A 16176-nucleotide genomic window follows, 5' to 3' on the forward strand; every position below is an offset into this window, starting at 1 on the left:
TACACACTGTACAATACTGTATATCGACTGTTCAATTGAACGGCCGATATATCGCTGGATCATCGGCATCATTCACAGACATATCGCGTCGGCCCTGCAGCACTCCCGATGGCCGATCCAGTTTGTGATGTCAGTCACAATGGATCGGGCAGTGTGAATGCACAACACACTGCCTGATCCATCTGTAGATATTTCTGCAGATCAATTGCGTACCCAGCATTACTCGTCTGATCAAACAATAGGTGTAAACTTTAATTTTCTTCACTAACTTAAACTTAATAGACCAAAAGGGGAAGTCCTTGCCAAAACTTTTTCATTTGTTTCAACACTTTCTAGCAAAAGTACAATTGGTGCCTAAATCTAAAAGCTATTTACTAAGCAATTGAGAGAGATAAAGGGGAGAGAGATAAAATACCAGCCAATCAGCTCACTGTTGGCCGTGCATGTAGCTCAATTTGCACTGTCGTCCAAAAGCTGAATGCACAGCCCGGCTGCTGCGTGACGTCAGTGATTGATATCGTTGTCATATCGCTCAGTGTGTACGCACAATCGCGGGCAGATCCATCAGGGAAGGTAACACACTAGGCGACGTCGCTCATAGAACACATCGCCTAGTCTGTACCCACCTTTAGTTGGGCCAAGGATGTAATATGTTTTAATATTTAGAATAAGCAATTCTTTTAGATACAGTTAGATACATTTTCAATTACATCATACATGTTGTGATGGCATGTTTTGGAAAACAATCTTAAGGTGCATACACACTAGACGACGTCGCTCTATGAGCGACGTCGTCTAGAGTTGCCCCTATGGGGCCGGGCGGCTGGCCGTGCACACTGAGCGATATGACAGTTCATATCGCTCAGTGACGTCACGCAGCGGCCGGGGCATGTAGGCAGCCACTGGACGACAGTCCAGATTGAGTATGCATGAACCACCGACACCGAGGGTCGTTAACAACCCGCGGAGCCGCACACTGGTCATCGCCGCCGAGATACACACTTGCTGAGAAAGTGAACAACATCGCTCAGGAAGGGTAAAAATTAGTGTGTATGCACCTTTATTTTTAAAAAATTATACAACTCCAACAGATTTGTGTATAATGAGAATACACATACTAAAGAGAACACAATTACAGGAATAGGTTTGTATTTGGCAGTTTTAACAGTGAATTATTACAAATTGTAAATAATTTTATAAGTGTAAAGGAATTCTATCAGCAGAATATTGTGTCTTACTAACATTACAACAGGCTTCCTCCTTCTGTAGACTGCAGTAGCCTAATTGACTGATCCTTTGAGACATTATACAAGATAAACAGCAATCACACACCTCTGCTTATCCGTGCTAGCACCCCTCCTGATAACAGATGATTCATTACATTTTCTGACAGTCTAAAGTACTTTTGTGTTTGTGAAAGCAGCCAGTTTATGTCACTTTGATAAGTGTGGGAAGAGATAATGTCTATCCATAAATTGTCAGAACACAGATATTTGTAGGATTTCCAAGAATGTTTTTTCTCCATTTATTTCATGCAAAGAAATTTTTATATATTTATTTTTTTACATTTTTTATTAGTTTTCGTGTTTTGGTTCTGGTTCTGGTTCCATGTTCGTGTTTTGGATCTGGATTGGTTTTGCCAAAACCACCCTTTCGGGTTTTGGTTTTGGATCTGGATGATTTAAAAAAAAAAACCATAAAAACAGCTAAAATCACAGAATTTGGGGGTAATTTTGATCCTACGGTATTATTAACCTCAATAACATTCATTTCCACTCATTTCCAGTCTATTCTGAACACCTCACCTTACAATACTGTTTTTAGGCCAAAAGGTTGCACCAAGGTGGCTGTATGACTAATACCCCTTTTCCACTAGCTCCTTAAAACACGGGTAAATGCGAGGGGGCGCGCATTTACCCGTATTTTTCCCTAGTGGAAACGGGTCCCCTGGCAAATTCCCGGATCAAGTGATCTGGGAATCCTACCCGGGTAGCTAGCCGGGTTGAACACGTGTTCAACCCGGCTAGCTGTCTAGTGTGAACGGGAGCCGTGTCGAGGCGACACGGCTCCCGTTCACAGTGTATAGGGAGGGCGGCGCTTGGAGATCATGTGATCTCCCAGCGCCGCCCCTGCCGCGTCACTAGCAGCGTCACCAACCAGGCAATATGCCGGGTTGGTGAGTGCTGCTGAAAGGGGGCTGTAGCACGGGTCGCAGCCGTGTCAGGCGACATGGCTGCGACCCATGCTTATAGTGGAAAAGGGGTATAAGCTAAGCGACACAAGTGTGCGGCACAAACACCTGGCCCATCTAGGAGTGGCACTGCAGTGGCAGACAGGATGGCACTTAAGAAAAACTAGTCCCCACACAGCACATCATGCAAAGAAGTAAAAGAGGTGCAATGAGGTAGCTGTATGGCTAAGCTAAGCGACACAAGTGTGCGGCACAAACACCTGGCCCATCTAGGGTTGGTACTGCAGTCCCACTGCACTAATGGCGGATACCGGTCACAATTCTAACACCAACATAGCTGTCAAGGCCTCAGTTATCCGCTTTGCAACAGGATGACTGCTGTCATATTTCATCTTCCTCGCAAAGGAGTGTTGGACAGTCAATTGCTTAGTTGAAGTAGTACAAGTGGTCTTACGACTTCCCCTCTGGGGTGACGATTGACTCCCAGCAGCAACAACAGCAGCGGCAGCAGCAACAGTAGGAGGAAGTGGTTCTTGATCTTTCCCTATTTTATACTCCAAATTTTTGTTCTGCATTATTTCTCTGGAAAAATGCAGCAAAATGCAGCAAAGGAGAGCGTACTTCTACACCACACAGGGTAAACCCTGTAAAAATTATTTGGATTAAATATTAATAACCCCTTTATTTGGAGTAAATAATATACAGCACAGGACAGCACCACTGGACTGGACTTATACGGCAGTACCACTAGACATATACGGCAGTATCACTGGAATTATATGGCAGTACCACTAGACATATACGGCATGTACCACTGGATTTATACGGCAGTAGCACTGGATTTATACGGCATTATCACTGGACTGGATTTATATGCCAGTACCACTGGATTTATACGGCAGTACCACTGGACATATACGGCAGTATCACTGGAATTATATGGCAGTACCACTGGACATATATGTCAGTATCACTGGATTTATACGGCAGTACCACTGGACATATACGGCAGTATCACTGGAATTATATGGCAGTACCACTGGACATATATGTCAGTATCACTGGATCTATACGGCAGTATCACTGGATCTATACGGCAGTATCACTGGACTTATATGGCAGTATCACTGGACTGGATTTATACACCAGTACCACTGGATTTATATACGGCAGTACCACTGGACATATACGCAGTATCACTGGATATATACTGCAGTACCACTGGACTGGATTTATACGGCAGTATCACTGGACTTATATGGCAGTATCACTGGACATATACGGCAGTATCACTGGACATATACGGCAGTATCACTGGACATATACGGCAGTATCACTGGACTTATACGGCAGTATCACTGGACATATACGGCAGTATCACTGGACATATACGGCAGTATCACTGGACATATACGGCAGTATCACTGGACATATACGGCAGTATCACTGTACTTATACGGCAGCAAAGGGATACCACCACTGGACTGATGCAGCACAACACAGCACCACTGGACTGGATTTATACAGCAGCACTGGACATATGGCAGCAGAGGACACCACCACTGTGACTGGACTGATGCAGCACAAGACACCACCACTGTACTGATGCAGGACAACGCAGCACCACTGCACTGGACTTATACAGCTACAATGGACATATGGCAGCGGAGGACACCACCACTGTGACTGGACTGATGCAGCATAAGACACTACACTGGACTGAGCAGCACAAGACAGCACTGGAATCGCCACCCCACTGTCCCTACCACACAGATACTGAGAACGGAGACACGTCCTCTTGCTACACTCTTCAATTCCGGAGTGAAAATGGTGGCGACGCACGGCTCCTTATATGGAATCCAAAACCAGCGAGAATCCGACAGCGGGATAATGACGTTTTGGCTCGTTCTGGTTTCCGAGTCAGGCGGGAAAACCCGACCCGGGCTCGGGTAGTGAAGTCCGGTAGGGTTAGGTTCTCTGGGAACCGAATCCGCTCTTCTCAATAAATACACAGTTAAAATTCTGGAACACTGTATTTCTTATAGCAGTTACGATGCATAGCGTTGATCTGAGTCAATGCTGTGCACACTGGGCATCAGATAATGATGCACTCTTGGGCTGAAATTAATTGCCATCTACAGACATGACGGCCATGCTTAGAGATCAGCACAATTTTACTCTCTGAACATGCACATTAAATGCACAATGCACTCTTACCAAATTACTTTGAGTTGAGCATACAGTACAGTAAGATACAGTAAGATACGTGCAACTCCAAATAGTGTGTATTAAGAATGCAGAAAAATCAGTATATGCTCTTAGCCTATCCTGATGCTGCCATATAGTTAGATACCCCAGTAATCATCATCATTGCAATTGTAATGCCAGTTGCATGCAGCAATGCAGTTGTACCTCCCAACCCCTGCAAACTGGAATTAAGAAGAACAGTTCTTCAAAACCGGGATGGTTGGGAGACATGTGCATACACGGAAATCACAGCAGGGTACTTATCTAAATAAAATCTATCTCTCTATCTATCTATCTATCTATCTATCTATCTATCTATCTGTCTGTCTGTCTGTCTGTCTGTCTGTCTGTCTGTCTGTCTGTCTAAATCACAGAGGCTCTGCACTCACCATATATAATAAATAGTGGGCTTTTAGTCCATAATTTAATCTATGCATTTAAGCTTGCAGTCCTCGACAAGGAACCCCACAAGACCTTACTCGATTGCTCAAAATTATAACCATGCAAACAGCTATCACAGCTGTGTTAAACTTTAGGTATGCTACCTGGTTTAAAGCTCACAGCAACTTTGCTTTTAAATCATAGTTGCCTCCCGCATTCTGCAGGAGACTCCCTGAAATAACAGGAATCTCCCTTACTCCCTGAATAGACCAGCAATCTCCCTGATTGCACCTTATCCCCATTATGCAGTAGTTACATCCTTGGGGAGAAAATAAATCAGAGATACAGTACATACATTCAGATGGGCTCATCAGAGCCATTTCCCTGCATTGGTTAAAAGGCACAATGATCCCTATGGCTACATGCATTTTAAATAAGGTTTCTCGTGGCCACTTGCAGTATATAGTACCCCTTGTAAAACACAATGCACAAACAAATCCTGAAAAATCTCAGTGTCTTTTCTTTAGCGAGTAGATCTTACTAACTTTGGGGCTCATTTACATTTTGATGTAAGTCATTTTTATGACACACCTCTCAGATGTAGCAGTCCAAACACAAAACAGTGGTTCTCGGGTCTGAAAAGAAACCTCCAAAGCAGTGGTTTCTAAAAAATAATAAAAAAAATAATTAAACATTGTATGGTTGTACATAAATAATTACCCCCAGGGGATGCTCCACACACTCTAGTCCAGTTATACTTACACCCCAAGCCAGTCCCAGTTCCTCTTCTGCCCTGACAATGCAGCATGAGATGAGCGTGAGGCAGCTGCAATTATGTCATCACAAAAACGTTTTGGTCAGGGTCCGATTTTGTATAATATATGATGTTCTTGTGTACATTTTTTTCATTTTACATCTAATCTCATTTAGCGGACACCATTGCTTGAGCACACTTGCACTGCACTTAGAATATTAGCTATAGAGGATGATGATCCTCCCATTTCCATCTGTATAGAGAAATTATTTTACAGGTTAGCAAAGCAGAGTTCATCTGCTCACCCCTTTCCACTGACAGCACTAAACAGCAAATGTCCAAAGCTGCAAAGAGATTTTAAATCTGTTTCATTTGTGACTGTGGTGGTCATTCCGAGTTGTTCGCTCGCTAGCAGTTTTTAGCAGCCATACAAACGCTATGCCGCCTCCCACTGGGAGTGTATTTTAGCTTAGCAGAAGTGCGAACGAAAGGATCGCAGAGCGGCTACAAAATAATTTTGTGCAGTTTCAGAGTAGCTTCAGACCTACTCAGCGCTTGCGATCACTTCAGATTATTCAGTTCCTGTTTTGACATCACGAACACGCCCTGCGTCCGCCCAGCCACGCCTGCGTTTTTCCTGGCACGCTTGCGTTTTTCCGAACACTCCCTGAAAACGGTCAGTTGACACCCAGAAACGCCCTCTTCCTGTCAATCACTCTGCGGTCAGCAGTGCGACTGAAAAGCTTCGCTAGACCTTGTGTGAAACTACATTGTTCACTGTAATAGTACGATGCGCGTGCGCATTGCGCCGCATGCGCAGAAGTGCCGATTTTTTTCCTGATTGCTGCACAGCGAACGAAAGCAGCTAGCGATCAACTCGGAATGACCCCCATAATTTCCTATTCTGCATTTAAAAGAGGAAACCTCTCATATTCTCGAGGAAATTCATGTCACTGATGGGTTCATGTATAAATTAGGAGAATTAGTGTAAAAGCAGCATATCATATCTATAAATACATTTCATTTTGCCTTAGTATTTGTGTCCTGCAACCATTATGGCTCAACCATATACTGTATGTAAAACAATACTTTGAACAATTCTTAAAGATATAGAGGCCTATTTATTAACATTATTTTTACTAAAATAATGTGAAAAAGGGTGTTTTCACACCCTTTTCACATTATTTTAGTATCACTCCAATGTATTAAAGGGCATTTGGAGCAACTTTCATGATAAACTGCTCCAAACACTTTAATTGTAATTTTTTTAGTAACCCACTTTGCATTTCCCATATTTATAATGGGAAATGCAATATGACCGTAGTTACTAAAAAAAAAAAAAAAATTAAAAAAACACTGCAATGTGCCCTGTGATAATTTCACCAACATAGGCTGGCGAAATCACAGGGCAGCACTGCGATATACAGCCTTTGCTCAGCTTTTTCTGACCCCCTGGCAGAGAAAGTTGTGCAGGACTGGCCTCCGGTAATCAGCTATGTGTGTCCGATGGACACACAAGCTGATCACTGTTTAGAAAAAAAAAGTAAAAAAACCCAAAACATAGGGGGTCATTCCGAGTTGTTCGCTCGCAAGCGGATTTTAGCAGATTTGCTCATGCTAAGCCGCCGCCTACTGGGAGTGAATCTTAGCATCTTAAAATTGCGAACGATGTATTCGCAATATTGCGATTACACACCTCGTAGCAGTTTCTGAGTAGCACCAGACTTACTCGGCATCTGCGATCATTTCAGTGCTTGTCGTTCCTGGTTTGACGTCACAAACACACCCAGCGTTCGCCCAGACACTCCTCCGTTTCTCCGGCCACTCCTGCGTTTTTTCCGGAAACGGTAGCGTTTTTTCCCACACGCCCATAAAACGGCCTGTTTCCGCCCAGTAACACCCATTTCCTGTCAATCACATTACGATCGCCAGAACGATGAAAAAGCCGTGAGTAAAAATCCTAACTGCATAGCAAATTTACTTGGCGCAGTCGCAGTGCGGACATTGCGCATGCGCATTAAGCGGAAAATCGCTGCGATGCGAAGATTTTTACCGAGCGAACAACTCGGAATGACCCCCATAGTTACCAGTCCAGGGAGACTGTGTTCAGTGCTCCTGTGTGGGCTACCGTGCGCTGGGTCCTCCATATACTGCGCTGTGACCCCGATACAGTAAAGTGACACTGCAAAATGGCAGCTGACTTTACAGCACCAGGGGTCACAGAAGCGAACAGGATCCGGCGCCTGGCAGTCCAGCAGGAGCAGCGATTACCGTCTCCCTGGACTGGTAATTACATTAACTGGTGTGGAGAGGGGGGGAAACCGCGGCACAGGGTGGGGGGGTAGTTGTGTGTGTGGGGTCGACCCAGCGGCGGCAGTAGCAGCTATGTCAGCGGTGGCTGCGCATGCGCAGCAGGACATCAGGGTATTTTTCCCGAAAAATACCTCGATGATGCTGCGGGTTGTCAATGCAGGGACACTACAGAGCTAGCTCGCAAGTTCTGTCCCTGCATGCGATAATTGATACATCCGTGTGATGTAATGAATTATCACAGTGTGGTTTCGTGCGACTTTATTATACCACATCCGCATCCTTGGATACGGGTGGTGATAAGTAGGCCCCTTAGAAGGTAACTATTGTGCCGAAAATATATGTTTTATGCATCAGTGATCAACGTTCTACAATACAGTATTTTAAGTGCCATTATTTTCATTGCATGCATTCTTAAAGTATATTAGAGTGCCAGCTTATGCCCAGGGTCCTGCTGGATTCTCTGATAATATTAATGGTCATCCACTGGTAGATAATTAAATAGTTTCCCGTAAATTCCTGAATCTTGGTGTGCATTATAATATATAGGGCATCAGTATGACTGACGGTCCTTCCATATTCTGATATTGTGGATAAGTACCAATATGCTATTATGCCCTTGTCTTTTGTTCACTAGTCTCCTGCTTTTTGCTGCTACACATTGCACTTTATATGGATCTTGGTGTATTTTTTACACAGATGTGTGAGATATAAAAAGTTATATTGGATCATCAATTTCATAAATACATACATATATATGTTTACAGTTGTGTAATTGTCCCATCAAAATTGAAAATAAAAAAAATATATCTCTGTTCAAAATATTATCATATCTCAAATTTATTATGCTTCTTTTAAATGACATTAAGCAAATAGTAGAAAAAGAAAATCACAAATTGTCTCCACCCCAGGCAAGCACTTTTGGTTTCCCCTATTTTTATCACCCTGACAGAAATGACTTGACTACGGAAATCTCAAGCTGTTTCCCACAACGGTCCTGACCCCTCGTCTGGGAATCTCTGAATTAGACCAATTACACTCCCCAAACCAGCACAGTCCACCTAGATTACACAAACTGAGTGGTGTTACTGGTTTATTGTGGTAGGATTGGAAAACCCTTTAACCCTGTCTACACCAGCTGCTGGGCGTGAGAAAGTTAATGTGTTTGTGCAGTGAAGGAAATCTTTTTTTTAAATTCTGTTATGAGTCTAAATTGTGAGATGAAATTTCAAACTTGACAAATATTGCATTATTGTAAACACTGCTAAGGGCTTTGAGGGTGCCCCCAAAAGATTGTCAGCTCCTTAAAGCTCTTTTCGATCTTCTGTGCTATCAAATGTCATCCAAATATTCTAAAAATAAATGCATTTTTAGGTCGTAACCGCAATGCAGGTCTCACACTTTGTCCATCTGTTTACAGAAAATGACAACTCCCAACATGCACAGGGGTGGGAAGCTTTATGATGGAATGGCATCTCCTCATTTGGGGCCTGATTCCGAGTTGTACAATATTACACAGCCGCAATGAAGCAGCTGCGCAATACCATACCGTACATATGCAAATGCAGCAGGAGGCGTCTGTTGTAAATTGATGCCTCCGGACTGTTTTCATGATCCGCTGGTGCAACTCAAGACCCACCATCGGATCACTCTGCGTGACCATCGGTCATCTGAGTAACTTTTAGGTTACTGAGGGGGCCATCTCTGACACGCAGTGAGGTCAGTAAATCTGCATTGCCAGATGCAGACACTGACATCAGCTCTCCCACAAAACAGAGGCGACTCACCTCCATTTTGTGGAATGGAGTCAGTGGCCACCCCTTCCCCATCCATAACATGCAAAGCCTGTCAATCAGGCTGGGGCTTAGGGGGCACTGCGTGCGAGGACGCAGGAACCGTTCTGCACACGCACAGAATGGGTCCTGCACATGTGCAGTGACCCCACCAACGGACTTGCACGCTAAGCATTGGGTTAGCATACAAATCTGAATTAGGCCCTTTGTCCTCTACCATGTAGCTATCTATTAATCCCTGGCTCATTCTCCATTATGGACAACAGTAGCAATAGTGACACACGCAGGCTAAAAACCAGGACTACAGAACCTAAACACTCAAGAGGGTAAATAAAACTGCTTTGGATTATTATATATTGTATATATATATATATATATATATATATATATATATACATACATACAGTCTATCGATCTATCTATATACAGTATATTGTTAGGATCTCCTGCTCTGTGCTGCCACGTCGCCATGGCAACCGGGAGGCAAGTGTTAGCGAAGTAACCTGAGCGCAGCTGATACTCCGGTCCGGGTTTTTACTGTGTAGTGGTTACAGGCTCTGTGCACGGCAGGGAATCCAGCGCTGGTTTTGTGCTCACAGTCTGTGAGGTCTGAGTGGGGCGTGGACAGCACCTGCTATATAAACCATCCTCTCAGCCTAGGCAAATGCTGCTGAATCTTTGTTTGTTAGTAAGTTCCAGAGAGTTAGCTAGTACTGTGTGACTTTGTATTTACTTGTTGCTTACTGCGAATAGGCCTTGGGATTCGGTACTTCATTCTGCCAATCCGGACCTAGCAGTAAGACTGGAGTCAGTTGTTTGACCTGCTGGGGTTCTTTTGCTATTCTGTGAACCCAGCAGGTTTGCGGCTGTACTCTCAGACCTGCTTGCTTAATCCTCCCTCACTGTGCAGGGCGTCCAGGTGTCAGTTTAGTGGCAGTAAGCTGAACCTGTGCCCTGCAAGTGGGGGTTAGGATTGTGGATACTCTCCTTGTGTCTATATTTCTATCTCTGACCAAGGAGTTTATTCCCACACCCGTTGGTAACCCTTTGGGGTTTTTTCTGTTGCTCTTAGCAACATCATTTCAGGTGCTCCACATGTTAAATCACTACACCTCGCTTCATTGTCCGCTCTATTCCATCTGAGCATTCCTGACACTAGGGAGACACCCAATTCCTGAGCCTTTGGGCTTCTCCGTTCACTTTGTGTTTATTAGTTATTCCATCACCTCCTGTGTATGTTATGTTATACTGTCTGTGAGTTCGTTTGCTTCGCTTCCCTCTCTGTTCATACACCGGTATACTCCTGTTAGCACTGGTGTGCGTAACATATATACAGGTACTGTATATATACACAAGGATGTAACTAGAACTTTGTGGGCCCAATACCAACATATTAAAGAGGCCCCCGCCCTAATGCTGCTTGAGTGACACCTTTCTGCAGCAGTAATTCATTTTATACCCCATAATAATTTTCTAAACCATCGTATTGCCCTAGTTAATATTAGGCCCCAAAGTAGAGGCCTAGTTTATTTTATGAACCATTGTAGTTCCCTAGTTTACATGATGTCTCTTTGAAAGGCTGCCAGTACACATTATGAAACACAGTTCCCCCAATTTACATTTTAACATAGTGTGCCCTGTTCATATTATACCACATTACAGTGTCTCCCAGGTGAAATGAAATTACATTACAGTGCCACAGTTCATATTATGCCACTCTGTAGTGTCTCCATATCATATTGTGCCACATTACAGTGCCCCAGTTCTTATTATGCAATATTATAGTGCTCTGCACATTACAATGAGCACATTAGATTCTGACACATTACAGTAGCCTCCAGTTCAAATTATGCCACATTACAGTAACCCTTACCCATACTTGCCTACCTGACCCTCTCCATGAGGGAGAAAATGCTCTGTTCCTGGACTTTCCTGGTAATGTATGATTGCCATCACCTGTGGTGAAACACCTTTCTTATCAATTAACAGAGCATTATCTCCCTCATGGAGAGGGTCAGGTAGGCAAGTATGCCCTTACCATTGCAACATCCACTACACACAACTCTCACTGAAAATATAATGTCACACAATTCAGGCTGGGCATTGGCTCAGACCCAATTGATTAGCAGGCAAATCTGGGAAATTGGTATACAACTTTATAACCTGTGTCCAGGCCCTCTTAAGCCTCGGGGCCTCTCCTGCACGCACTATAGTTACGCCCATATATACAGATGTAGCCATGCTCATCTTTGCGCGATGCATACGCATTGCAGCATAGCTGGCTCGACTAGTGTGCTCGTGACTAGGATGCACGTGTGCCTACACACACGCACGTCCATGGGAATTAATGGAGTGATTGCCAGCTGTGAATAGTGGCAGTCTGGCGCACTATGCAGCAAGACACAATGCAGCATGCCTCGTCGCAGTAAAGCTGAACATGGCTACAATTGTATATATATATATATATATATACATACATACATACATACATACACACACACACACAGTACATATATTAAATAAATTATTTAAATATATTACAGTTACAATTAAATGTGACCATAATTTAAAACAGAGGCCTCTAAATCTGTATTTGTTTGAAGCACTTGTTCAGAATAACATTGTTAATAATAAGCTAGCGACATGGCAAAACACAGTGTACAGTGCCAGAAGAATTAATGTCACTAACGGAAAGCATATCTAATAGGCGCACGTAATATCTCCTATTCCTGCTGATAACATTTGATGCTGGGATTGGTTTCAGCATTAACATCCTGAATGCCAAGTTAAACCTTCATTTCCATTCCTGGTCTATTTTTAGATGGGAATCTTGACAAAAATCATTATGTTTATTTGCCTTTTTTTCCGTTATGACAAAGTTTTTCCCCATTCTATTTCTAAATTTAATCCAAGGTACAACTCACTCTATCTATCTATCTATCTATCTATCTATCTATCTATCTATCTATCTATCTATCTATCTATCTATCTATCTAGACAATAAGAATGGTGTAATGGTTAGCATTACCTCCTTACAAAGGTTATGGGTTCCATTCCCAATGTGGCCCTAACTATGTGGAGTTTGTATGTTCTCTGCAAGCTTGCGTGGGTTTCTGGTTTCCTCCCACAATTTAATTGGTTCCCGGCAAAAATTAACCCTAATCTGTAAGTGTGTGCATGTACAGTATGTGTTAAGGGCAGACTAGATGGGCCAAGTGGTTCTTATCTTCCTTCAATTTCTATGTTTCTATCTATACACCCATCAAGATGTTGCAATCTTAAATCAATGATCCCATATAGGATTCATTTTATTTATATAGCAAGTTAAGCATGCATCCGAATGTCCTGCTGTCTTTCAAGAAAATGGCATCTCGCAAGACTGCATGTGGACACGCACAAGTGGGGTACACAAATGCGCTTACCACTCATAGGGTGGGGTGCATGTAGCCCATGACCACATCACTCAAATATATACAAACAGAAAACCCAGCGCTCACCATAGCAAGCTCACTTATCCTCAACACATCAATAAATACATGATGGGGGTTTAGTTAGTGAATTGGCCAATGCACAGAAGCCTGCAAACTGATCACCAAGGTACCCCACCTTCATGCAGGTCCTACACTATCACAGAGTCTTAAAACCTGGCAACTGTTTCACACATAATATAACTGCTAATTTCCCCACCGCATCCCTCTACACATGATAGTCTATACCAAAGATTTGCAACCTTTTACAACTCGCGGCACACTGAACAAGATTTAAATATTGCCAAGGCACACTCAAATATAATGGCGATGCATGGTGCAGTTGCGTGTCCTAGGATGTCATGTTGCCTGCCCTGAGCCACATATGAGAAAGCCAGAAGAGCCCAACACTGCCTGGGCCTAAAATTAGAACTGGCTCTGCAACCACTAAACCCACCAGCATCGTTCCAGGGCCTCAGCAGCGGCAAAACACTGATGGGCCTGACTTTGCTTCTATGGCGGCATACCTGGAGACTGCTCAGGGCACACTAGTGTGCCACGGCACAGTGCTTGAAAAACACTGGTCTATACTGTGCAAAGAAGGCATAGCTAAAAACTCTTCCAACTTACCATGGACTCTTCAGCTTTTAACTTATTTCTAGTAATTTTTTTCCTATGAAATGTCTTTCAGTACAAACCAACTGCCCAATACAATCTGTCTTTCCTGTATATCAGATGTAATTCCCACACTCTATTATAATTCTGTAAGCTTTACAAGGGGTTAGTTATTGAAGAAGAGCATTTCAAATACTAAACAAGCAGTCCAATGAAATTCAGTAAACATGGCACGATGAGGACTGTAGTATTACAGGTCACTTTCCAGGGACACAAAGTGTCCCTGGAAAGTATGCATGAGAGTGGCAAGCCTGATGGATTCAAGTTGATCTCCCAGCTCCTTGGTTCTGCACGACGAATCATATAGAGAACACAGGGTTCTGCACTCATGGAACTACTGCAGTTACACTACAGCATGTTTTTTCTTGCGTGTTACGGGTGTATTCCGGGCTGCTTTTTATATACACACTTCAATGTTGTCAGACACAATGAAAAATTGCATTCTAATGGAAAGGCATAAAAAGCACTGAAGCAGGATATCTGTTTCAATGTATTGCAAACCAAGGCAATCAATTATTTTTAAATTGCCCATGTAAACAAACCCTAAGGGTTCATGTAAAAAAAATAAATATATTATTGCAAAGTTCAGCAAAGTTCAACTACACAGTAAAATAACAAAAAAGTATAAACAAATATTAATAATCCAGAAAAAATATAAAAATAAAATAATAATAATATTAATAAAACATATTATAATTATTAGATCTGGTTCTGTTATGCTCTGTTGCAGTGAACAGAGAAAAAAAGGATATAAGAATATAAGCACTATAGTATATTTCTATGCTCACTTGATTCATGTATGCTGAAATCTGAAGTTAACAAGTCGATATATTGGAAACAAATTTAAAATAGATTATTTTTCCCACAGAAAGCAGAAAAAAATATAGTATTAATAATTTGCAAGTTACTTTATTAACACTTAGAATATATTATGATTATAGTTGGTAATGGTATTATTATTGTTTTATAGACTGGACATACTGTTGTTTGAAATATACAGCAGTATCAGAAATAGTTGCATACATTCTAAACATGCTGCATACATGTGTAGCAAAATAACTTTAGATGAACTGTTTGTGTTAATAAAACTAGTATGTTCATCACTGTTCTCCATAAGCAGTCTGGAAGCTGGGAGTGACAGTGTTAAAAACGTAGCGTGTTAGGAGAAATCCATGGTGTGAGACTGCTCTGAGCAGCGAATTCTGAGACACAAACAAATCCTACTTAAGCAAACTGCATAATCATATGTAAGTGTAAAAGGAAAGACATTTGTGGACTCTGATTGTCATTAATGGCCCCGTTGGTCTTATTAGAGAAGCTCTGGAGATTGTACACTATACCATACGGTGGATATCTTTCTATTTTCAAGCTTGGTTTACTTAAAAGTTTGCTAATGCGATACTGCACATTAGACATGTCAAATGTCTCTTTTTATCATGATATATATATATATATATGTACATATTTACACACAAACATCTATATATATATATATAAATGTGTGTGTGTATATATATATATTTATATATATGTGCACACACATACTGTATTGTCATGTTATTCAGAGTAATTCAGAGTAAAAAAACACCACGGAGTAATGACATCACAGGCCTGCTTTTAAAATGCCTCCATGACTATATCCCCACAAACTATACATTAGGTTTCTGCTGAGACATTCCAGTTGTTTCCGAGGCACGTAAGAGAGATTTATCCATAGATTAGTCCAGAGGATCTGCTGCCAAGATGGGTGGCATTTAATAGTTAGGATTGGCTGACCTCCCACTAACATTGGCATAGTCCTAAATTATTTTGGGAAATGAAAACAAATCACTTTGTTTAAACCATCATCCTCTGATGTATTGTACCTGTTGTTTTCCATGCAATGTCACATCCTGTCTGGAATTAATGATCAATCAGAAGCAAACCAAATGTTTAGCTCAAATACGCTACAAATGTATGCAGGTAACAAAGAAGGGGATAGGGTTTATTTAGCTGTCGTACTTTAATAGCCGGGCAGCAGACATAGACCAGATCCACAGGAGAGAGGAAGACTAAACTGCCCCTTCACCTAATGGTGGTCTTTTCCAAAGAGAGGACTTGGTTTAGTGTCAGAGAAAGTTCTGTCTGTTCTGTGTCTGCCACAGAGATAAATGTGCCACTTCAGTTTCAAGTGCGACTCAGCTGCCACCTTCAGAAAGCAACTGTTCCCTAACCCCATGCAATGTTTACAATGATAACATGGACTCACAGATGGAGCAGACTTTATTACAGCAAATTCATGTTCAAGAATGTATGCAGAACTATGCAAAGAAAAGTTAATCCTAAATCTTTCACAAGAAGGCACATTTTATCTTCTTA

The 16176-nt window shown here is 42.1% G+C and overlaps 1 long non-coding RNA gene across 1 annotated transcript in view; it reads right to left on the bottom strand.

Moving 5' to 3' along the window:
* The window catches only part of LOC135057931 (uncharacterized), a 243361-nt gene extending 237541 nt beyond the window's left edge, over positions 1-5820 (bottom strand). The window contains exons 1-2 of the long non-coding RNA XR_010244469.1: positions 5582-5820; positions 5411-5483 (exon numbers count right to left, since the gene is read on the bottom strand). This is a non-coding gene — a long non-coding RNA (uncharacterized LOC135057931). The remainder of the gene's footprint in view (positions 1-5410; positions 5484-5581) is intronic.
* Between the last annotated feature and the right edge of the window lie 10356 nt (positions 5821-16176).

The sequence above is a fragment of the Pseudophryne corroboree genome, chromosome 3, assembly GCF_028390025.1.
Source record: "Pseudophryne corroboree isolate aPseCor3 chromosome 3, aPseCor3.hap2, whole genome shotgun sequence".
In the NCBI taxonomy this organism is placed as follows: Eukaryota; Metazoa; Chordata; class Amphibia; order Anura; family Myobatrachidae; genus Pseudophryne; species Pseudophryne corroboree.